Below are 24286 nucleotides of genomic sequence, written 5' to 3'. Positions count from 1 at the left end.
TGTATTTCAGGCAAAATAAGGCTGTGGATCTCCACTCCTACAAACTTAGAATACAGATTCTCTTTCCTCACAAAATGGAGAAATAGCCACCCTGCCATTGGAATAGTATTCACAGGAAATTCCCTGTTTACCTTCAGATCAGAAACATGGCTCAAACATTTCCATCATTTGTGTAAAAAGTAACAATGGCTGTAATGGATCATCTTTGTCATTATTGGGTGAGATCAGAATCTTTCAGATAAGGAGTGATCAAATCATAGTGTGTCTTGAATTCAAAGTCCATAATTATAAACTTCTCTTGAATATGTACAGTCAGTCACTTCAGTGAACAAGTCACAGGAGTCATGCTGTAGTGTTGTAACTTTGAATATATGTTTGCAAAAGGCGTGTAAGCATAGAAAGTACTATCATACAGGATGATGTTTTTTGGTTGATTCAGCCCAACCTGTTCTCCTGAGAGCATTTAGGCAGCATCTAAATATTTTCTATAGTAATACCTCTTTTAAATGAATGCTTTAAGTTTAGGGATAAACCATGAAATTAAAACCTTGAATATAATTAATATTTTTACATGTATATTTGCATAGGAAAAATTATATTTGTCATATACCTTACTATGCCTAGATTTAATTCTGTAGCACCTCACAAAATCAAAAAAACCTAAACCAAATCCACCCAAACATACATTATTTGTAGTCTTAAGGCATCTTATTTCCAAGTTTACTATTTGAAAATCAGGACAGGTACACATTTCATACAACTGTGTTTTCAGGAAAAATATAAAGGGAGAAGACAGAAAGAAAGCTTTAGTGTGACTCCATCCAGTATCTGTTTGAGAAATCAATGGCAAAAGTCAGAGATTGTCTTATTTGCCTTCAAAGTCAATGGAGGAACAAAACTACTATAAAAGTATCCTGAGTTGAGAAGTCAAATATTTATTAACACTGAAGGAAAGACTGAGCTGATTACAGGACTTACAATAGGATTTAAGGCTCGTCTTTCAAATAAAATTTGATCAATATAACCCATCCTAGCAGTCCCCAGTTTATTAGATTCTTCTACTTAGGAGGTCTTTGCAGAGTTTAATTTGTCTTATTGGTTTCTGTTGTAATACTAAGCATAGAATCTTCTAGAAGTATATTATTTACAGATTGATTCCTGTTCTTTTTTCATTTCAAATAGCAATTCTTAGTTAAATAAATAGATGCTTTTCAGGGTATTTTTTTGTAACAGACTTCCATAGTTCAGTTCTGGATTTCTAAAAATTATTATTAGGCCAATCTCTATTTATGATAATGAAATTAATGTGTACTTGCTGATACAACACTGACAGGGAGGGCTAAGGTAGGAAATTTGAAACCATGTTTATAGGGTTTTTTTTGTGTTTTTCTCATAGATTCATGAGGACTTTTAGGATGACATTAAGCATAATTCCATTAACACTGGAACTACACTTTCTAATAAAGAATTGCAATTATGTAAATACGTGCTCTAATTATGTGATTAGACCAACAATAATTATGTGTATGCATTGCCAATTATAAGTTAAAATTACATTAAAACAAATGTCACTCAATGCAAAGAACAAAAAACAAATTAGAGATGTGGAAATGTAAAAGATGGAAATGTATGTCAAAGGTTATCACAAGACATTCACTCATATAAATTAACATTGCTCTACCTTAATCTTATCCACTTCTTTCTTCTGTTTCCCAACCATTCTCGTACCTAGGACTATTTCTGTCTTTTTTCACCTGTTCAAAAATATTGATATTGAAATGATATGGGGTGAGGCAATATAGCCATATGTCTCTCAATAATTCTGTTAAAATTCTTCCTTAAAGAAAACCAAACCCTCTTATGGCTTGTTTTGAAATGTGATTTAAAAATGCAGTGTTGGTAATGAATAGGCTAGAAGTGCTCTCAAGGCTAAAGCTGCTTTAGTTACTGAGGGTTGTGAGAGTCAGCTCTTGCTGGCTAGGACTGAGCAAAGCAAATTACAGTGATTGGCTTACTGCCATCAACATTGAGCGTGGATTAAACACATTTTTTCACTTGTTCAAAAAGTTGATTTGCTTCTGATTGACAAATTTCTGTGATATCAAATATTTTCCAAGCAGAATACATAGGAGTTTGACTATTTCCCGAGACATGCCTGTTTTAAGTGCCATGAACTTACGAACTCTGATTGTAAAGGACTATATATGCCTTGCCAGCTTGTCTCCTGAAAGCATGAGAGGACTCTTGATTTATATAGATACTCACTTTATTTAACTAAATGAGATAGTGTTATTTATTTTTGATCTATAACCACACAAAAATCTTTGAAGCAATATATCTTGCTTTTCAAGGAGTCATGACATGTAGACAGAGGTAGCTTAAGTGTTTCATTCAGATTTAGAAGCTGTAATTTATCAAGTGCAATGTACATAGAGAAATTTGCTTGGTGCAGCTAATGCAGTGAACTGAATGTTATCCTCTCCCATTCAGGATCCATTTAAACTAAGGACATATACAGCTGCACATTTACAATATCTGGGAGCATCAGCAATTTTTGCATCTGTAATTTGTCACTTTTAGGTGAAAAGAGAAACTAGCACATCCCCATAGTATTTTCCTATTTAAGACACTGCAGTAGGCACAGCAGAGGGAAGAAGTTAATTTTCTTCATAAACCTGATCCTATTTTACAGAGCTGTAATGCCAGTTCTAGAAGAAATACTAGCCACATATAAAAGTCTTTTCACAGTTTATTAAGCCTGGTAATAAAGCATTATTTTTATTTTCTGTAAGCAATCAATGGTACCAAGTGCAATTCATTATGTTTTGTTCTGCATAACCTTTGTATAACAAATCTGATTGTAGGAGATTATTTCAATGGGGAAATCATACATATATAACCCAGTTTATTGTTTTATATCTTCATTCATGCTGGGTGTGATAACAATTCAGAACAGAGAAGAGTAAGTGTAAATTTGGTAGACAATGACTCTTCTGTCAATGGAGATATCCTACAGATTTAAGATGAGAATATTCCCTGGTGATGGTCTGTGGCACATCAAGAAATAATAACATGGTGTGGAAAAAAGGTTGGTGTTGTCTAAGGTTTACATAATCAGAATTTTCAGTGGATTGAATACTGTTTAAAGCTATTAGGCTGAATGTGATGGTGCAAAGAAGCCCATTTTTGGTCACACAAGGAAACACAGAAATCAGAGGTATGGGAAAGACAGAAAGTAAATTAACATCACCCAGAGAGACACAGACTAGGCTGAAAAAGACCAAAATAGGCCTTTTAGGGTAAATATGTTTTAAAATGTAGTAATAGTCAGAGTGAAGTAAAAATAAATAAATTATTTAAAGGTCTCTTAAAATGTTTGTGAGGATTTCAAAAATAATGACATATTTACGTATTTTATTAACTTTCAGGATAAAAACTTCTTGTAGAATAACCAACAATAGTCCGCCATATAAAATGAGAGTACTGATTATAAGAATATTCAAATAGAATTTATAAAAAATTCTAGCTAATTTCTATAATTTTATATTTGTCATTGTATAAGAATGTTATGTCTGTTTATATATAAGGAATGTCCAAATATATTTTATGGATTCATATGAAGTAGAATTTTGATATATGAAATCTAAAACTTCTATTAGAAGAAAGCATCATCTTATTTATATAGTGCTTGAGGGGTCAGAAACATGAGGCTACATTTCTCGTGTCTTTTAACTAGGCTGCTTACCACTCGACGTTATTGTTTGATAAATTACCTATATCCATCATTATCAAGCTCTGCCTTAAATTTGGAGGTCAGTGGCCCTTTACATCATGATTCACAAGACCTGACATCCCCTCATGGCTTGTGGAAATTTCCCTTCTGTTATGTTGCTAACCCAATCCGTGCTTCCAGTTCTGCTTCCAGTTCTGCCTTACACTATTGTTTTTACTGATCGATCGCCATCTCTCCTTGGAATGTCCCTGAAATATTTCAGCTTGCTCTCCTTGATGTTCCGGGAGCAGTAATGGTTCTTTCTGCACCGCTGCAATGTATGCTCATTTGTCTTCTGTGCTGCTCTGATGTCTTCAATGTATATTAGCCACACAGAATCTCAGAGGGCTCTGATAACTTCACATTTGCTGCCTTGAGGATCCAGCTTTCACAGTTATACCTAGCAATAGATCAAACTGTCAGTGATTACACAAGCTTGACCTTTATGAACAGGTCTCCAACCTGCCCTTTTCTCTCAGAATACCTTTTAATTTAACATCTGGTGAATAAAGCACAGCCAATCTTACCCCAATGACACCGTGTTCAGATGTTGCTATATTTATGCATAATGAAGACCAGGTAGTTCCTATACTTTTCCCCTTCCCTCATACTACATTTTAAACTAAATCATCCAATGTCCTTTTTTTCTCATCCTTTATTTCTCTTTCTGTGCTTCAGTGGAAGAGTCACACCCACATTTTTCATCAATTTAATTCTGTGGCTATATCCTAGAATTATTGCAAATTCAACTTTAATTTAAAATAGATGTAAACTTTGAACCTAAATTGAAAACTCTTCTCTAATTTTTTTTTCCTAGTATACTTCTGAATCCTCTAGTTTGAGAGATCAGAAAATTAAGCTCATGATGTGATTCTTTTTTGTTTGGGAGTTCCCAAGTTTTTAGTAAATTATATTTGCTTCAGAAACAGATTTTATTTCCAGGGAAATTAATTAATTAATTAAATTTAATTAATATTTAATTAAATAATTAAAAAAAAATATTTCTTTGCAGCCTATTGGTTAATGGATCATAGCTTTTCATGAGACTTATAAAAAAGTCCACAGTGGGTTCCACAGTGATGAATACAGGAATTTTTCTTTATGTAGTATGTCTATCCATACCTTGGAGGAGCGGATGGAGTACTTGCTCCCCCAGTTTAGAGATGATATCAAATAGCAGCGGGAAAGCTGATGTGCTGCCTGCCTTTAGAGCATTGTGGAGAGGCTGGGGTCATGGGCTGTGTGACAGGAGCCTCACACACTTCAATATGGTCAAAAGCTGAGCATGTTGGAAGGAAGACCCCTGATGATGGTACAGGTAGGATCCTGTCTGTACAGGGTGTAGCTCTGTTGAAGAAGCCCTGGGGGTCCTGGTGGGCAGTGAACTGGACCTGAGACAGCAGTGAGATCTAGTAAGAGGCAAGCCAAAATCTTCATGGATTCTGTTAGCAGAAGCAAAGCCAGGAGATCAGAACCAAGTGATTAGTTCCCTCTGTTTAGCACTTGTTAAATCACACCTAGGAAACTGCATACTATATTGGACTCCCACCTCAATAAGCTCCTTGATGAACTGCAGTGTGTTCAGTGAAGGGCCACCAAGATGATCACGGGGAACAGGGGCATTTGCCCTCTGAGAAGAGATGGAGGGAGCTGGGCTCGCACAGCTGGGAGCAGAGAGGGCTCTGGGGAAGCCCACGGTGCCTGCGGGGAGGCTGTTCACACCACCCCATGTGGCAGGATACAGGAGGCATCAGGCCCAAGATGAAATAAGAGAGGTTCAGGCTGAAGGTAAGGAGAAACTCTTTCACTATTAGAACAGCCAAACATTGGGCAGGTTGCCGAAAAAAAGGTTGTGCAGTTTCCAACCTTGGAGATTTTCCAAGACACACTTGGATAAAACTCTGAGCAACCAACTCTGATTGCAAAGCTGACTTTGCTTTCAGCATGAGGCTGGGCTAGAGACATTCTTAGATCCCCTCCAAAGAGAATTATTCTGCAATTCAGTGATGTGTATAATATCAACCCACTGTCATAGATTCACTTTCTGGTACTGCAGAGTAGGAAAAGGAAACAATTGAAAAGACTTAACTAAAAACTATGTGAGCAGACCTCTGATGCACCCAGGAGATGTCTGGCAGTGTTGATACTGCATCAGCACATCCAGCTGCAATCTGTAGATCACTTCTTAAGGTATGTGAGGTATTGCTTGTTGTGATCTTTCTCTCTATTAATTTTTAGCATCTGTCCTCTGAGATATACTGTTCCTCTGAGACTACTTTTTGTATTTACAGACATTTTTGATAAGCCATTCCTTTATCTGAAATTAAAGATTTAAAGATCACAGTCACACATTCATAGACCACAATTTTGTATTATTTGAAAAAAATCAGCTTGGAAGTCTTTTGGATTGTTTTTGTGTTTTCTAATGAATATTTGCAGATCTTTATTAATTATTATGAAAAAATATTTATTAATTATTATGTAAGTATACTTTATAAGTATATAATATTTTTTTCTAGCACTTGTATAAGCTTGTATTCCTTATTCTTGAAACTTACTGTCTCCTGCAATATTCTCTTCCACTCTTTTCCTGTGCTTGCACTGCACATCCTGACTGCTTGGGGAAGATATTCACAGCCACTTATCTGCTTAGGCTCAAGCAGCCAAGCTCTTTCAGTCCATCTTGCACAACAGACATTATATGCTGTGCTTTTCTCAGCAGCCCTTTTTTTATTGCTTTTATTTGTACAAAAGGTTATTCAATATTTCTGATCAAATGTGTACAACACTTGCTAGAGCACTTTTTATTCATTCATTGAAGAATAACACTATTACTTTCTTGGTATGACAAGAAGTAAATCGCTTGATGCAACATAGCAAAAAGTGTCTTTTTTCTTGGGTGCTTTCAGTGATTAATTCATGCCTTCATGTCTGTTATTCCTTTTGCCTTTGCACCTGACTGAATTCCCGACTTTACACAAAAGTTTTACCTATGTTTCCCTAATGCACAACAGTGCATTTCTCACGTTTTTATTATATTAGTTCTCAACATCAGATTTATCTCTGGATGATACTTAACTGTCTTCTCTAATTACGTTGTAGGTTATCAATGCATTTCATTAGTACATTTTCCTTTTCCTGCAAAGACAAATAATGATAAAATTAAGTGTGCTAATTGCTAGAAATAGTTCATAAATACTTTAACTGATAACTGTTTCATTTCAGTTCTTATAAATAATTTTCCTGTATCCTGCTTTTCATATGCATTACTTTTCTTTTGCAGAAATTCCTTTAACCTCTTGATTCAAATTCTATTTCTTACATTTTTATATTTAATTGATGGTTTTCAGGTCCCATATGAATTTTTATGAAAATCCAAACATACAAGAGCTACCTTTTTGATATCTAAATTTGTACAGTGATCAATAATATTCTCAGAGAAAGATATACACCTGTTCAGGATTATCTTCTGGCAATGAATATAACCTCACATGCAAAAAATGCGCCCTGTTTAAGATGGGGTTTAATGTGGGAAAGCTTTTTCCAGACATCATAAGGTAAATTAATTTATTAAAGCATTTTCAATTTCTCATTAAAATGAGTAATGGAGGATAAAAAAGTTTAAAAAAATATCTGCAGAAAACCAGATCTATCACAGCAGAAACTAAGGAGTTAAGAGATGCCACATTCCTTCTGAGAGCAACAGTGTAATACTTACTGTTTGCACTCAGTGTCTGCTTAACACTTAACTCATCTTTCATCTCCCTGACTCACTTTTTTTCAGCTATTTACTTTGATATGGCAATAATGGAGCTCTTTGTGTTACTGACAGTGCCCACACATACCAAATTAACAGAAGATCTTTCTTCTTGCCAGTTAAGCTCAAGTAGCCAACTTAGAGTCTTGGAACGAGTGTCCTTCCTGACCTTCAGGCTAAGTTAGTTCAAGAAATTGATTTAACCAGGTTGGACACTCGACTAAGATGGCAGAGTCCTGTTTACTGTCCAGCTGATAGACTAAGTCTATGATAATTAGAAAAAAAAACCAATTTGTGACACTTAACCCATTGGACCAGTAATATACTACATGTTGAAGCCTTTTCTTCTTTTCTCAAAGGTCAATTTAGCCAAAATTTTCTCTAATACTATCAAAATAAAGTGCTTCACACAAACTATTTATGAATAGAATGTTTTATTGAAAAAATTCAACTGTTTTTGTATGCTTTATTTTTTCATTAATCTTGAGGATAAAGAAAGAAAATAAACAGAAAGGAAAATTTTAATAGAGGTATTCTGACTGTTCAAATTAAGAGTATATAAACAAAATGAATCTTAATCTTTTAAACTCCTAATATTTTTTCTCAAACATGTGTTTTGATAACTGTTTAAAATACTATTTATGAAACCTAACAATATTTAATATGTTATCTTAAACCACTTATCTACTTATTTTTCAGAAATAGCTTAGAAGTAAAAACAACAGGATATACTTTGTTGAACTGCAGATATTCTACACAGAATTAATGAACTGAAGGATTTAATGTGTGTTTCCATATGTAACTGATAGTATGTTTTGAAATTTAACCAAGAGAATCATATTCTCTTTGCCCCAAGTACTTTTAGGAAGACTAATTAAAACCTATTCAGTGAGTTGAAAAGGATGTTGGCACAGTCTAAGTCGTGTGATACTGTATAACACCACAGATCAGATAACAGTATTGATGTTAGCGCTTGTACACGGTACTTTTCTGAATCAACACCAACTCATATTGGGAACTGCATTTGTCTTACAGTCTGTAATATAATATCTATATGAAAGACTGAATTAACAAACATAAACAAGTGAATCAGGGGACAATTTCACCAAACCCATTGTCAATTTTTAAATTTGTGATTTACATTTGATGTATGCGCTTAAACAATGTCAGTGAAAAGTTATCTCCCAAAATCTACTGAGTTTCTTACTCCATTGGCAGAAAGCAGGGGTAGTAATCATCCTAATATTTTAGACATTCAGTATGGATGCCTGTCCATATGGGACCTGTCTCTCTTCACTGATGACAGATGAAGCCAAATGGATTTCTTAGTCTAATATTCTCATGTTAGATGAGGTGAAATTCACATTTCAACAGCTGAGTCTGCCATTTCACTGTTCTCTGGGAACTGAGCTATCGTCCTCCAAGGTGACATAAATGATTTTAGACTTAACACAATGAAAATGAGATTTTAGTTTGTGTTTGACCATGGAAGTGGATGTGTAATAGAGACCAGGTTGCATAAGGAAAATTTAAAGTTAATAATATGAAGAGATGTGAAATTGAAAAAAACTACATATATAAAGTGGATGAATCAATTAAAGAATAACCTTAATAGTATTGAGTAGTTTCTTAATAATCATGTGTCTAAACCCTACCAAGATCCACAACCTTGTCTTTCTACTACCTATATATACAAGAGGTTAATTTAAGGATTACCTGAGTTGAGAACTGGACTCTGGTCAAACAAAATTACACATAAAGCTGTTGCTGCCCTTCAGAGACAAATGTAGGAAGGAAACAGAGTTTCTGCCTAGTTAATACAATCAGTCCCACTAACAGGAGATGTAGTGCCATCTGCATTAATCCCTGCTTGGACATGCACAGAGAGAAAATTCTGATTTCTGCCACATGCTGTGTGGCTCCCCAGAGAAGAAGCAGTGGACAGAGCTTCCTGTAGACAGTGTTTAACAGTAGTACAGAAGCTATAATATCATTTTATTGAGCTAGGCTATTCTGCTTTCAGAACAGCTTTGCCTTTGCCCCAAGAAAGGTCAACTCTGTATAAACCACACTCTGTTACTGCTTGAGACAATATGCACAGACAATCTATTCCAGAACTTCACCATCCTCACTTGCAGAATTTTTCAGGATTCATCTTCCAATTCAGATGTTCATTTAAGTATACACAAAGGAGACATCTACATTTGAGCAGCTGTTACACTCAGTGAAAATCTAGTCAACAGAGTCAGTGGAGTACAGGGAGTACATCTCAGTCAGCTGAGCACATGTAAGTGTCAAGTTTTAGCTAAGATGAAAAGTTCTCTAAGTTCCACTGAATGTGATGGTAGTACAGCTACCCAGCTGAGGTGTACCTCTTTTTCATCACTGAAATGTAAGCATGTGAAACAGAAACTCATTCTTACCCCTTCATATTTTACATAAGTCTGCATTTCTGAAAATTTCTGCACCACATGTTCTATCCAAAGTAACCACAGGGAATAATTGATTTTCAATATTTTCTGCATTATTTTTATTATTTTTTTATTATTTTTATTTTATTAGTTGCAATTTTTAGTTTACTTTTTTTCCTAACCAAAAGAACCTCGGATTGCTTAGCATCTCCACATATTTTCTAGAGTTCTGATTCTTCTCATTGCTCTCTTCTGGAGTGTACCCAACATCTTTCCACCTTTCTTGAAGTGCATTGACTAAACCAGATATAGTAATTCATCTGAGGTTTGACTGCGGAAAGAGTTTTAAGTGGATGTCAGTCTTCTTTATTCAACCTAGTATGACAAATGAAATGCTTTGAAATTAATTCCATGAATACTTTATTCCCCATGAAGCAAAATTACTTCAGTTGAAGCATCTTACTTGCTGACATGCATTTCAATAAATTGCATAATCTCGGTTAATTGCTTTCCTTTGAGAGTGGTGATTCAAGTTGTAAGTCCTTGAGGGTGGCCAGAAATTTGAGCCAGATCTCCAAAGGTATTGAACAATAGGACAGGACAAGAACAAACTTATTTTCTGGCCATGTTGAAACAGGAAGGGTAGGCTTTTGCTCCTACAATTTGATCTGAGTACCTTGACCAGAAGGAGTCATTTGCCATTCAGCTAAATAATCTAAAGAGACATGTGAAAGTGAACCTATGCTCCTGACACATCCTATCATCTATCCTAACATCATTCCTAAAATTTCCTATCATTTCAGGCATCTCCCTGTACGATCTGGATGATGTGTACTTCATTGTTACTTAAGAAAAAAGAACTAAAATGAGAAATATCAATACACCTGAATATAAATTGTGCATCTGGGTCTTGTATCTCTTACTGAATCAAATATTTGCCTATAATATTATACACCTTTTAGGTATTTTAGTAGTCAAGAGAAAATTCAATTAAGAAAGGTTGGCCAGCCATCATGCTGGCAGTCTTCTGTCTGATAATTAAGACTGCTACCAAATCTATTTTCAGCTGCTGACATGCCATGTCTTAGATGTAAAGACTATGCTCTTCTCAGGGTGCCTCTAGTCAAATTCTTCAGGCTGTAGTACCAGCTTCTGTTTAACGAGAAATATTTGGTGTTTGTTTTGGTTCTATTTGGTGCCCCATGATGCCTTTGCATATAGAGAAATATGAAAGCAATAAAGAGGCAAAGATGAAGGCTATATGCAAAGTTAACATTAGAATAAGAAATGCATAGTAAACAAAATTCAGGCTGAATGCATTGCTCTGTCTATATTTCTGATATATCTCAGATTTCTTATGTCAAATATAGTAAGTGGCTTTCTCTTGGATGAGATTGTATCTCCTGTGAAATATACAGGCATAAGGTTTACTTTGAAAAGTGAATACCTTTATCATACAGGAAGTCCCATAAAACCTTTGAAAGTCTTTCATGGTTATAATGGAATTGAAAATGTATTTAGTGTAACCAATGACAAGCAATTTAGCAATTAAAATATAGCTTCAACAAATGGAATGATACATTGCTAACAAAATTAAAAAGCCTGAGCCATTTTTCATATGCAGAAAAATGTGAAAAATAATTTCTAATCTACAAAATGCATGAAGGCTGTATTTATAGAAAAATGAGCAATGTTGGTTGTGTATTTGCAAATATGTGTCTAATCTCTTACAGCCCAGACTCTACAGTCTTGATACAAAAAATCCCACACTCTTTTGATCCTGAATATGAAGAAGTTTTCTTCATATTCATTGCTGGAAGAATATGTGCATATTTATTATGTGCAAATCCCCATATATACATAAAAGATATAAAGGGAGTTATCTACACCAATTTTCAATTCTGTGGCCAACATGCATTTGATTTCTATATTTTGGGGTTTCACTCTGTGGTTTAAATACCATATTCATTAACACACAAATAATTAATCAGGACAAAACTTCTGTTCTTCTCGAGACTTGCCTGAGGGGGCAGAAATTTTTAAGTGTTAAAGGGGTTTTACTGAATTCTTTTTAAAAAAATTATGGCAGAAGAGTTGGATTGTTAAAGTGGATAGTGCTGAGCCATGGTACAAATGGTACAATTCCATCCATGTTGTTTCTGTGGGAATTGCAATTGTAAGGAATAAAGGAGGTGGCATCTAAAAGGAAGAAAATAAGGAAGGTGGGTGGAATTTCTAAAGGTCTATCTGTACTATTATTTGAAATATTTAAGCTACTGAACAACCAGCATGCTATTATTTTCTCCATCTAATTAGGGGCTCAGAATAAACTGGTCTAGTGGAAGGTCCCCTGCCCATGGCAGGTAGCTTGGAGCTACATGATCTTTAAGGCCTCTTTGAACTGTAACCATTCCATGATTTTATGATTCTACTGTTTTGGCACCATGCCTAGACATCTTCCCCACTGAGGCAAATATACTAAGAAAAATTAATAACATGTGTTGGCAATAGCTTGTCAACATTAAATCTAGATTCCTGTTGAATATTTCTGCTGTATGCACATTAGAATTAAATGTTGCTTAAACAGAAAATGAAAAACATTCCCTTCTGTTTCAATAAGTTAGAATACTGAAGTTATCTTGTTCTTAGGATATATGTCTTGCATGAGATCTTTGGTGAATAGTCCTTTTCTGTGGTATGCTTTAATTATTTCAAACCATTAAAAGCTGTGCTTGGTCATTTAAAGTTTCTCAAGGGGAAAAAAAATCAATGACTGCCTTGAAATGCATTTGAATTTAGTATTTTTGCTGAAATTCATAAATCAGATATGAGTCAGCATAAAGGTTCTTAATTAAAAAGGTTGATAGTTGATCTTAGTTGATGATATTTCTGTCTTCACATAGTCATATGTCACTTTGAGGAAAGGGAAAGTGTCTGAAAACAGAGCTGGGTGCTAAAGGTCTCAAGACTCTCATATAAAAACGGACAGATAATTTACAAATTATTTATTTCTGACCTTCCTGATTCTAGGAACTAGTAGCAGAACTCCCAGTTTACAATCATGGGTTTATAAAAAATAAATAGTTGCTTTACCACACTTCCATCATTTACACTTTTTCCTATAATGACAACCTCTTGTATTTGCAGGTATCTCTGGATACAACTAGACTTCACAGCACATCAGATTCTCAATAGTATCCTGACTCCTGGTTCTCCAGATGTGAGATTAGGCATCACCATGGTTTCCTTCCAATATTTAATTTCTATGGAAATCAGTGCATAGAGCAGTGGAGAGTGTGTGACTGGGGCTGTGTATTTTAGATTTTTTCCTGTTACAGTTTGGGATGAAGCCAACCTGCACACTGGGATTCCATAGCAAAGTCTCATCATTTTGGTAGTTTAAATGTAAGTCTTCCCACATATGCAGGTCCTGTAACTTTTGTCTCTTTTTGTTTTATGATTAAAACCCACCCTCTTCAGTATTAGATTAGTTTTTAAACTCTCCCACCCTCACCTGGAAATGTTTATTATTTGAAAAAGGCAAAAGTTTTTCAGCCCTTATGATTGAAGACCTTTTCTTAGTTATTAAGAAGCATCTGTTTTATCAGCATTACTGTAATTCCAACATAAATTTACTTTCTTCACTATCACTGGGCAACATTTTGCATATTTATTGAATCGTGGGCAAAATGAAACTAAACATGCTTAAAAAAAGATCATAAAACCAACCAGGAACCAAGGTTTCTAATAACGAAATAGAGCACATTCAATGAATTAGAAAATTAAAAGGATCTTATGCTCCAAAACCCACCAGAAGAGTATTATGGCTCTAATCCAACAAATATTTGTGCACATATCTAACTTTTCTCATGTGAATAAGATTAATAACATAACTAATTAGGATTTGCAATTCAGGGATCTCTGGGAAAGAGCTCTTAAGAGACAAAGCAGACAAAGATGGCTGTAATATTTTCTGGGGCATCACAATTTTTGTCTCCTTTTTACTTATATTCACCTAACCAGATAATAGTGAAGATTATATTTTGCTTAAAACTCTGCTAGAATATTGTCTTGTCTCAATAATACAACTTCTTTCTTCCTTACAATTTCCAGTTTTAGATCTCAGAGGGCATTTATTCTAAGGTCTGCGCATAATACTTGCATAATTTAATTGTATATTTATTTTTCACTACATTTGATAAATCTCACAAAATTAAATTTTGTATTCTTATTTAAAATATTGCAGAGGGAAGCATACTAGAAATGATGGTGTTCATAGGTCATATTTATGTTTTAAAATCCTTAATTCAAACTAAACCCTAATACTCTTCCTGGAATATGTACTTCTGCAAATAGAAAGCATTAGGCAAAAATTACCAGATAAAATTAAATCTTTATGCCATATAAAAGAGTCAGACTACACAACTGAATGGTCCATTAAGTTTTAAGAATTTACATTTACTTATTTATTCATTCATAAATATCTGTGTTTTTTTTCTAGTTGGTCAAGGCTGATAAGTGACTCGTCTTCCTGCCTTGGTAAGGCACGTCAGTACCACCTGAAAGGAAGATTTTTGACTGCTTCTGTGAAGAGTATCATTGAGTGAAGAGGATGATGTATTTTCAGCTATCTTTATGTCATTCAAGTAGTTGAAAATTATGACTTGTTTCCAAGGGCTCAGCTGATGCTGTTTCAAAGGTACTTCTGCCCAGAGATCACAGCTGAAATTTTCTCTTAAAACATTCTGGTAATGAATCTTATCCATAATAAGTAATTGCAGCAATAACAAGCTGTACATATGACCACTAAAAAAATGTAGAAATTCTTCTCATCATGGATATAGATTTTTTTTCATGTGCACATGAAGAGTCCTTTCTAGGAAAATTTAGCACCTTTTACATGAAATATAGGGCCATGAATAATCAGAATACAATATCCAGAAAAGGCCCAACATAAAAAAAAACCAGACAAAGTAATGTTTCTAAAATCAGACCCTTAAGATGGCAATCCAACACTCCAGGCAGCTAGCAGAAACCAGGGCCTGTGCCAGCTGCACATTTGACTGCCACTATGTATGTGCAGTTTTTTGCTTTCTTTGTGTGAATATCTTCTTCATCTTTATACTTTTCCTGACACATCATCTGGTGAAAAGCTAACCAAAGAGGGCTTTCCTCAAGGTGTAGTTTAACTGGGTAATTCTAGGGATCACTTGCTGACAAAGCATCGTGGAACACAAGTGGCTGATGCTGAAGTCTTCATTTTGCAGTTAACAGATCATTTGGGAATATAACTTGATGTGATCTTGGAGTAACCTTGCCTATCAAGCATTTTTATGAACGTGAAAACTCGTATTTGTGTGGAGGAAACTGTCTGTATTCAGAAAAGATAATGGGTACGCACTGAAAAGAGAGAAGGGGTGAGGTAAGAACAGAAAAAATGTATCAGTTCTGGAAGCTGATTTTCATCCCAGTTTAGAAATGGAACTATGATATAATTTTTTTACTTAAAAATTCCCTATTTTCTGCATTTCATCCTTAACTTGTGTGAAACTATTTATTCCTGTTGAATAAGGCAGAGCTATGTCAAGCTAATCCAGCTGAGAATCTGACAGCCCTGTCCTGACCTGTGTAAGAAAGGTGGTGTGACAGGGGCTTCACCCAGTGGGTTTAAACATCCAGGTGCATTTGTTGGGTTCCTGTAATGTATATATGCTTTAAAATAGCCTCTCTTAATGATGTTGCACTCTTGTTTGGGGTCTTTCAAAGTTTGGTTTTGAATAAAAAAATCATATTCAAAAATAATTTTGATATATAATTTGAAAATCTTGATTTCAAGTTCTTGATATTTATTATAGTAGCCTGTGTCCATATAAACTCAACCAACTATGAAGACAAAGAAGAGACAATACAATTTTGTATAATAATCTTGGGTTTATATACTATTAGTGAGAAAAAATATTTACTGCCAGGTCAGCTAACAGAAGACTGAAGATGCCACGTATTTAATTTAAAGAAATGTCTAGTATGAAACACAGTGCTGTGTCACTGAGCATTATATTCAGCTGACTGATTAAGGTGCAGCTTGATAATTTGCCAGTGACACTTTAATTTCTGTATCAGTGTACTTTTGAATAATTTTTAGCCAGTATAATGCATTTATTCTGTGTTTATTAGGATCATTACTATTTTTCAGCAGATATAATTTTAAATAGTGTGCAGTCACAGGAGGACAAAATCACAACACATCCTCTGTCTTTCTTCATATGTGAGAATTTCAGTAGAAATATTCACTGTGATGGTCAGATATTTTATAATAAAAAATGATGGCACTGAGTACCAGAAATTTGACATCAATGAAAAATCTCATTTAATTCTTATAGTTTGCATTATGATATTGCTTTGCAATGTAAATAATTTGATTTTCACTTGCATTAAGATATGAGATGATTTAGAGAAGCGTACAGAAATGTCCTAGTATCACACTTTATCCATTTATCACCTAAAGAACAGCATATTTTCTATTATTTTTAGTAATGACATGTCAGCAGTTAATTCCAATATGTGGTAATCCTGTATAATTTATGTAAAACTGATGTGCACCTATAGGAATTTATTTTATTTTAGGGAGGATACTAAAAGAAACAAAAGCAAGCATCAATTCAGGAAATGGTCTAATGTAGATTTTCTGAAAGGAGTTCATTTTTCTTCCTATATGTTTGTTATAAAACATAATTTTAAATTATGCAACAGTTAGGAATTCATAAGAATTATACTCAATTCTCATGAGAAAAAAATAAAAAAAGAAATATGCCATGAACATATAACCAGTTTATACCCTGTTATCTGATGCAATAAAAATAATTTTTTTCCTTGAAAGATACATGTACACACACAAATATATAACTTGTATATGCATGCAGAATTATGCATGACAAGAGTCTGTTAGGAAAAAATGGTTGGAATAACAAAATCAAGAAAGAATTACAAGATTATTTTATTTTATATGTTGTGGAGAAAAAAAGAAATCATAAATCTTAAGCAACTGCAATCAGTCTTTGAATTAGACAGATAATCTAAAGTTGAGAACCTATTGTGTTACCTCACCAGTGATTTGCAAAACCATCTTCCAATAGCTGAGTACAACGTACTCAAAATTGTAACATTTTAAATTATAACATTTTAAATTGTAAGTATTTTAAATTGTTTCATAATAACCGAGAAGAAAACTCAAGAAAATGCCTCCTGGTAATAAAAATATACCTTGGTCTCACTTTTTTCTGATACAAATGCTAATACTTCTTTGCAGAATGGCTTTCTGTTTCTATTTCCTAAATGTTGTGTCACATGCTAACATATATGATTAAAATACTAAATTGCATTTTTTTTTCCATTTCACCATGTGTATGATTTTTTTTTTTTTTGCCATCACCTCATAAAAGGAATTTATTTTCAAACAGAACGGTGGAACTGTGGAATCAATCAAAAAAATTTGTCCCATTTGCTATGAAACAATGGGTTTTGTAAATTTCAATAGTGCTAATAATGACTTGGTAATATACATTGCTGGGTGTTAAAGACCAGATTCCGGGTCCCCAGCACAAGAACGATGTGGATTTGTTGGAGTGAGGCCACAAAGACTCTCAGAGAAGCACCTCTCCTCCTATGAGGACAGGCTGAGAGGGCTAGGATTGTTCATCCTGGAGAAGGCTCAAGCAAGACTTTTAGTTACCTAAAAGGGCTTAGAGAGTTGGAGAGGGATTATGTACAGGGGTGGGTAGAGTTAAGACAAGGCAGAATGGCTTAAAGCTCAAAGAGGGTGTGTTTAGATCAGATATTGGGAAGGAATTCCTCACTGTGGAGTTGGTGGAATGCTGGAACACGTTGTCCAGGGAAGCTGTGGGTGCCCCATCCCTGGGAGCATTTGAGGCCAGGTTGGGTGGGGTCTTGAGCAGCCTGGTCTAGTGAACCAGGGGGTTTGGAACCAGATGATCTTTCAGGTGCTTTCCAACCTAAAACATTCTATGATTATATGAAATTCACTTTGTGTATTGTGAAACCAGAGTAGGTATTTAGATTTCATAAAATTTTATTCATATTTATGAAAGTATAAATGAAAATATTTTTTCCCAGACTTCTGAAAGCCTTGGAAAACTGACTAGAAACTTAATGATGGTAGGATTTGCTCAACTCTGAAAAATATATTTTGCAATTCAGACACTTGTAATGGAAGAGGAAGGAGACATAGTAGATGAAAATAAATTTGATGGCTTCTGTGGCAGGAGGAGATACTAAATAAGATAGCTAGTGCATTCTGTTGATAAAAAAAGAACAGTTCTGCAAAAATGTCATATTGAGTGCAATGTGACCATTTTAATATCAGCATTTTTGTGTACTTGGCACATTATAAATAATTGCATATGGTAATCTGTGCTCCTATGTGTACCTCAGTGCTGCAGTAGTGCCATCTAATGTTCTAATTAATCTGCAATATCTCCCAAGTCAGGCTTTTAAAAGCAACAAAAAAAAGCTTCCAGGAATGATGAGGTTGGCCTTACTCCAGCTGATACTGTGGCTGTTACTCAAATAACCTCTTGTCTTTTATGGCAACATAATCAAGTTAAAAAAATCTGGACAAGATATTTGGAGTCAATCAAGTACTTTATTTTACTTTAAAATGCTGAACAGGTGCAAGTGGGATACATTCAAAATGGTCATTAGGCAAAACTTGCTTTGAGGGAGGTGGAGCCAACATCTGTGCTTATTTTCACAGATACAAAAGAGCAGGCCTCCCAAGGAAATGTGAGCAGGATCCAAATGGATGAAGCAGCAGGACTGAATAAAGCATTCTGATTTAAGACTTTCTCTGCTTATACTAATTAGCATTTGAAAAAAAAAAAAAAGCATGATCAATCTTTTCTTCTCTGGGGGTAGAGAAGGAGGAGTCTGATTTAATTAAGAAGGACATTAACTCCAAGCACCTACCTAATCAAATATTAACTATATTCAGAACAATCAAATGATAATAGTTTTGTAGTGATTTAAATGTTTCCCTCTATAGCTTCCTGGATCTTTTTTCACAGTACTTCTTATTTTTACTAAAAAACCTGGTCTTAGTTTAACCTTCAGATGTTCTGTGTTTTAATGACTGGCTGATGGGAACCTCCTGCAATAGATATCTTTATTACTATATTTTATATCCTAGAAATTGAAGAGGATTTTGTATAACTGAAGTAGAAACAGGTGCTTAAATCATAATGTGACAGTTTATGCTACCAGTCAAATATCTAAAAGAAAAGCTGGTTTGTATTTTTGACTCACTTGTTAACTCTAAGAATGAAATTTCATTTCATATATTGTAATTGTGTTTTCTTCCTCATTTGACCTCAAATGACGTTCCTCATTTTGCAATTTGAAGGCTACTCTGTCCTGAGCATATCTGTCATTATTTTAAAAATTATTTGTTATGTTTTGGTGTATTGCTAACATCTGCCCTTATGCTCCTGTCTTGGCAGTGCTATGAATGGTGTAGTGATGTATGGTTGGATGGAACACAGAGGAGAGCCAGGCACAGGTGGAATTACATTAATCCTTGAAAATCTGGTAAGGACCATGTCTGGGCCTGCTTCTATTAGTGTGTTCCATGCAATGTAAAAGCACAGACAATTATTTCTAGCTGATATGGTAGTGTTGCCTGTTGTATTTCCATCTTGCAGAAATAGTAATAAGAAAGCTGTTTTGATGTCCTTAGTAGGACAGCACAGGACAGTGATTTAGAACTTCCCAATCCTAAAATCCATTCCTTCAGCATATAGGAGACCATGTGCTGTCAAGACTGTCAGCACTTCAAGTCACTTTGAAATTTGCTCACAGTCTTGAAAAGGTGAGCCCCTTGTCAAATTGTGCCTTCATGCTGCCAAGATTTTACTTGAATTGTATTTGTTGTCAGTAAATTTTGTTCTAGGTTTAACATAGTATTCTAGTTTTGAGAGCATTTTTTGGCTTGGTCTTTTAACACTGATGTAGGTAAAAATTCCATTTCCAAATGTCTTTATATTAGTAACTGAGGAAAATCTTAGTTTTAAATTTTCTTTTTTTGTGACTTTTACACCTTAAAACCTTCATAAACATTTATGCCACTTCACTTTCAGATTAAATACACCCTCATTCTTTTTTATAGTTTTGGTAAAAGTGCTAGAGTATATATTTAACATTTGTCTCTGGGAAAGAGGAATATTGTCATGGTTACAAATATTAGAGGAATTCCAGCAGAACCTTTTCCTATTACAATTCTTTAGTCCGCAAGTGTATTATTGCAAGTAGCCAAAATAGCCCAGATATGACATTTGGGATGGGTTACAAAATTCATCTACTTTCATTTTGATAAGAAAAAAATATGTTTGAGGCTTTCATTTCATAACTACCATTCACTATTTTTGGTTTTTTAAACTCTAGAGATTTTAAAATAAGAAATGGAAAATAAGACTTTTCCATTGTGGAAGGCAAATAAGGAGCTTAACATTCAAATAGGCAAAGGATATAAGATAAGAAAATTAAATTTTCTACACCTCACATTATTAGAGAGGAGCTGAGGGAAAAACTTACAAGATGATCTTTGTGTCACATTATACCTCCTCATGCTTTAGAAGCTATATTGACTTATATGTCAAGAGCAATCATTTCCTGTTCAAGATATATGTGACCTTTTGTGCATCTTTGCAGGCAGAACACAATGAAGACAAGAATAAAACCACATGCTCTATTTTTCTTTTTTTTTCCTCCCATTTTAACCATTACCGCAAGTTTTCTGACAAATGCTACAGCTTCTGAAATAATCACTTCTGAAGTTAAAGCATCATCTTCTCTGTGGTTTATCTCTTTATTTTCACAGGGGTTCCAGACTTGCAATGGAACAAAATGATGCCAAGCCCAGCTTTGACACATGCAGGAGTATCTGGATGCTCTGGATTTCTAGGGGGTGCATTTGAAAACAGTAAAAATCATACATAAACACAACCTGGAATCATTTTTCTTTCTTTTTTTTTCTCAGTTCTTTGGGCAAAGAATTAAGTCCTTGTTTTGGAAGGATGGGAGGAAGTTTGTTTTTTTTTACTGGTTAAAAACTAGGACCATGCTATTTACTCAAATATAAATCTGTGTTCCTCATTCTGTGACTTCTCCCAAAATCAACTCTAAATCCTTTCCTTACTGGAGGGTCATCTTCTCACTTTTTGTGAGATGGAAGAGTTGGTTAATCCCAGATTTCTTTAGAGGCATAAGTCCTCACCTTCATCTATATTGTTGGAGAAATGGACTGTCGAAAACCTCATGCATTGAGAGGGAAGTGCAAAGTCCTGTAGCTGGAGTGAGACAATCCTGGGCATCATTACATGCTGGGAATCACCCAGCTAGAAAGCAGCTTTGCAAAACAAACCTGGTGAGCCAGGCTCTTTCCACTGGTGCCCAGTGACAGGACCAGTGGCAATGATGGGCACAGACCTAAACCCAGAACTGCTGTCTGAACTTCAGGAAACACTTTGTTACTGGGAGGGTGACCCAGCACTGGCAGAGGCTGCCCAGGAAGGTTGTGGAGTCTCCAGCCTTAGAGATAAAAAAAAACCATAACATGTCAGGGTCCCAGACAAACAGTTCTGTGTGGTCCTACCTGCCATGGGGGGCTTGGACCAGATGACCTCCAGAGGTCCCCACCAGCTTCATCCATGCTGTGATCATGTAATGGATGTCTCTGAATCCAATCTTGCAGAAAAAAGTGCTTTCTTGTTCACACATATGTCAGTGAAGGCTTAGGACATCTGTACAAGGTCTATTTTTAAATAATCAGATTTGAAAATGTTAATATTAGGACTAGCTTCTTGAAAGCCATTTCAATGCTGTATTCTTATGAAGAATGCACAAGCCCCAGGAAAAATCTGGCTGTTAGTCAATTTAATTTGTATTTTTTACACTCAACCCAATAATCTCTGCAAATAGAACAATGTGTTTTCTAATTCACTTAATGCCTTTAAATCCATTAATTTCCTCTTATGAGAATACAATTGATTTTTTTCTGAATAATAATTATTTATAAATAGAATTTTTCACTGAAACTGGAAAAGCACCAGCCTAAATGGTCCTTTGAATGTGTGTTTATGTGCTGCAGACTAAACTAGATGTTTAAGAAGCAAGTGTACCACTACTCAGTCAAATGTAATTATCTCCCTTCAAAGCTAGTTTCACCCTCTCAGTCATATATGTATTTGTTTTTTCTGCTCATGTGATTGATTACCCAGAAGAATGAACCTCTTTATCCATGGGCCACCTATGCAGCTTGTCTGTTTTTGACTTTTGTGCCTCCCTATCTAAACCCTGACCCTGCTAGATAAAAAGCAGCTGAAGTCCTCTCTTTAGACTTGCAAACATTCATCACTGAAATGTGCCAGTTTGTGTTCAGTATAAGAGGAGATTATATATCTTCTATGTGATACTGAGAAGGCAACTTGATATGAAGGAATGCAAACATGCTCTTACAACTGATTTTTTTTCTGTACTTCAGCAACAGCAGAAGGACTATCACTGACAGTCTGGTCTTTTGAAACCTTAATTTAGTAACTTGTTAATAAGAATGTGCAGGATCTAACTGTTGCTATTTCACTTTGTTTTTCTCATAAGCTTGTGAATTATATGTATCAGCATTAAAAGCCATTGAAAGTTTTGTTTTCTAGGAAGAGTGATTTAAGTGCATGAAGTTATATTTTTTGTGTACTGGGGAATGTTTTTACAGTTATAAATATATATATGTGTGTGTGTGTATATAAAGATACACATATATCTGTGGATTTTCAGAAATGAGAATGATTTTGATATTTCTGAATTTGTGCTATTGAGACTAGTTTTTGTGAAGTGTTTATACAGATTTTGAAATAACAGAGAGACTCCAGAGCTCCATAATTTTGCAAAAGGTAGTCTGTTTTGGGGGGTGAAGCACAGCTATAAAAGGATACGCAGTCATATGCAAAGGAACTTGGGCAGGTTTACATTTAGTATTATCACACATAACATTGAAACATCTAGATAGTTCCTCATCTATGCTGTTCTGAGCCTAAAATACAAATTATTTCTCTAAATTCTTTATGTATCTAGACCATAGAGCAAGCTATGGATGTCCAAAGGTAATTCAGCCAGCACTTGGAGAAGGTGGAACTGGCAAAGATAAACTGCCCACTGGTGGTTCCAGGCAGCGACTGGAACCCTTCTCTTTTGACACACACACCAGGATTTACACCATGGAAAGCTCTCCTGTAATTACATGCCTATAACATCCTGACAAATGAAGCAGTCATCTTGAATGCAAAACTCCAGGCTCTAGTCCTCCTTCACAGCCAGAGATTCAGATCTCTAGTTTATACTCTTGGGTAATGGATCTGCAGCTTTAACTTTTCCTACTAAGAGTTTGTATATGAACAGAAAATGATTCAAGAAACAGGAGTCAGAAAAAGGACAAGGAAGAGCAGCAGCAATTCCAGAATTTTCCACTGTCAAACTCAGAAACAATCAACCCAGTGTTCATGACATGGACTTGAGTTACTACAGCTAGACTCCATTGTTGCACCAATATGATCCCATAATCCTACATGAGTTTTGAAAAACTTCTCCATTCTGCAGTGGAAAAGGGTGCAATTTAAAATTACTTTAGCCTTAGTGGCTAAAGTATGTTATGTTATGAGTTGTCAGCCATTTCTATCTTTTTCATATGAGAACTATGAATGACAACCTAATCTAGAAAAACTGTTGTTTTGTTCTTTTTTTAATAGAGACCGATAGACATCAACTGGATGAGATCTTAATGAAATACATCAAAAAGGAACTCTTCTGTTGCTTTTTTCACCCAACTTCATAACAGTAAAAATAAAAAGCAAAATTAATGGAGTTGTGCAGAGTGGAAGATAAACACATTACTGATAAGATGCTTGGTTTTGTAGCTAATAACATTTAAATAATACAATGAATAAGTGGTCCTCATGAACCAATTAGGACATATTGATGTTTCTGAGGCTCAGTAGGCATGGGTGTTATTATTACAGTATTTTTATATGATTTTACAAAGTTTCTCTCTAGGTCTTACTTTTACAACAGTCATGCAATACCTGTATTTTTCCATAACAAATGTGAGTTCTATGTGGTTAAAACCAGGCCAATTACTACAGTCAGTGAACACTAGCTTGTACATATCAATTGTAGGAACAAAAAGCCACAATTAAAGTTCCCACAAAAGTATAGGCACTTTCATAGTGAATAAAAAAACCATGTAAGATTTGAATGAACATCAGCCTCAGGTAAGGAACTGGGGTG

At 34.9% G+C, this 24286-nt stretch overlaps 2 long non-coding RNA genes across 2 annotated transcripts in view; both read left to right on the top strand.

Annotated features, from left to right (window-relative positions):
* LOC147654646 (uncharacterized) overlaps positions 1–24286 on the top strand; it is an 837032-nt gene that overhangs the window by 444888 nt on the left and 367858 nt on the right. The gene's annotated exons all lie outside the window — the stretch shown is intronic.
* On the top strand, positions 18886–22670 carry LOC111926098 (uncharacterized). Its single transcript, XR_002862679.2, has 3 exons — positions 18886–19180; positions 19453–19540; positions 20829–22670. It is a non-coding gene; the product is annotated as an uncharacterized LOC111926098 (long non-coding RNA).

The sequence above is a fragment of the Cyanistes caeruleus genome, chromosome 2 (assembly GCF_971803275.1).
Source record: "Cyanistes caeruleus chromosome 2, bCyaCae1.hap1.1, whole genome shotgun sequence".
In the NCBI taxonomy this organism is placed as follows: Eukaryota; Metazoa; Chordata; class Aves; order Passeriformes; family Paridae; genus Cyanistes; species Cyanistes caeruleus.
This window is presented reverse-complemented; position numbering and strand designations above follow the sequence as displayed.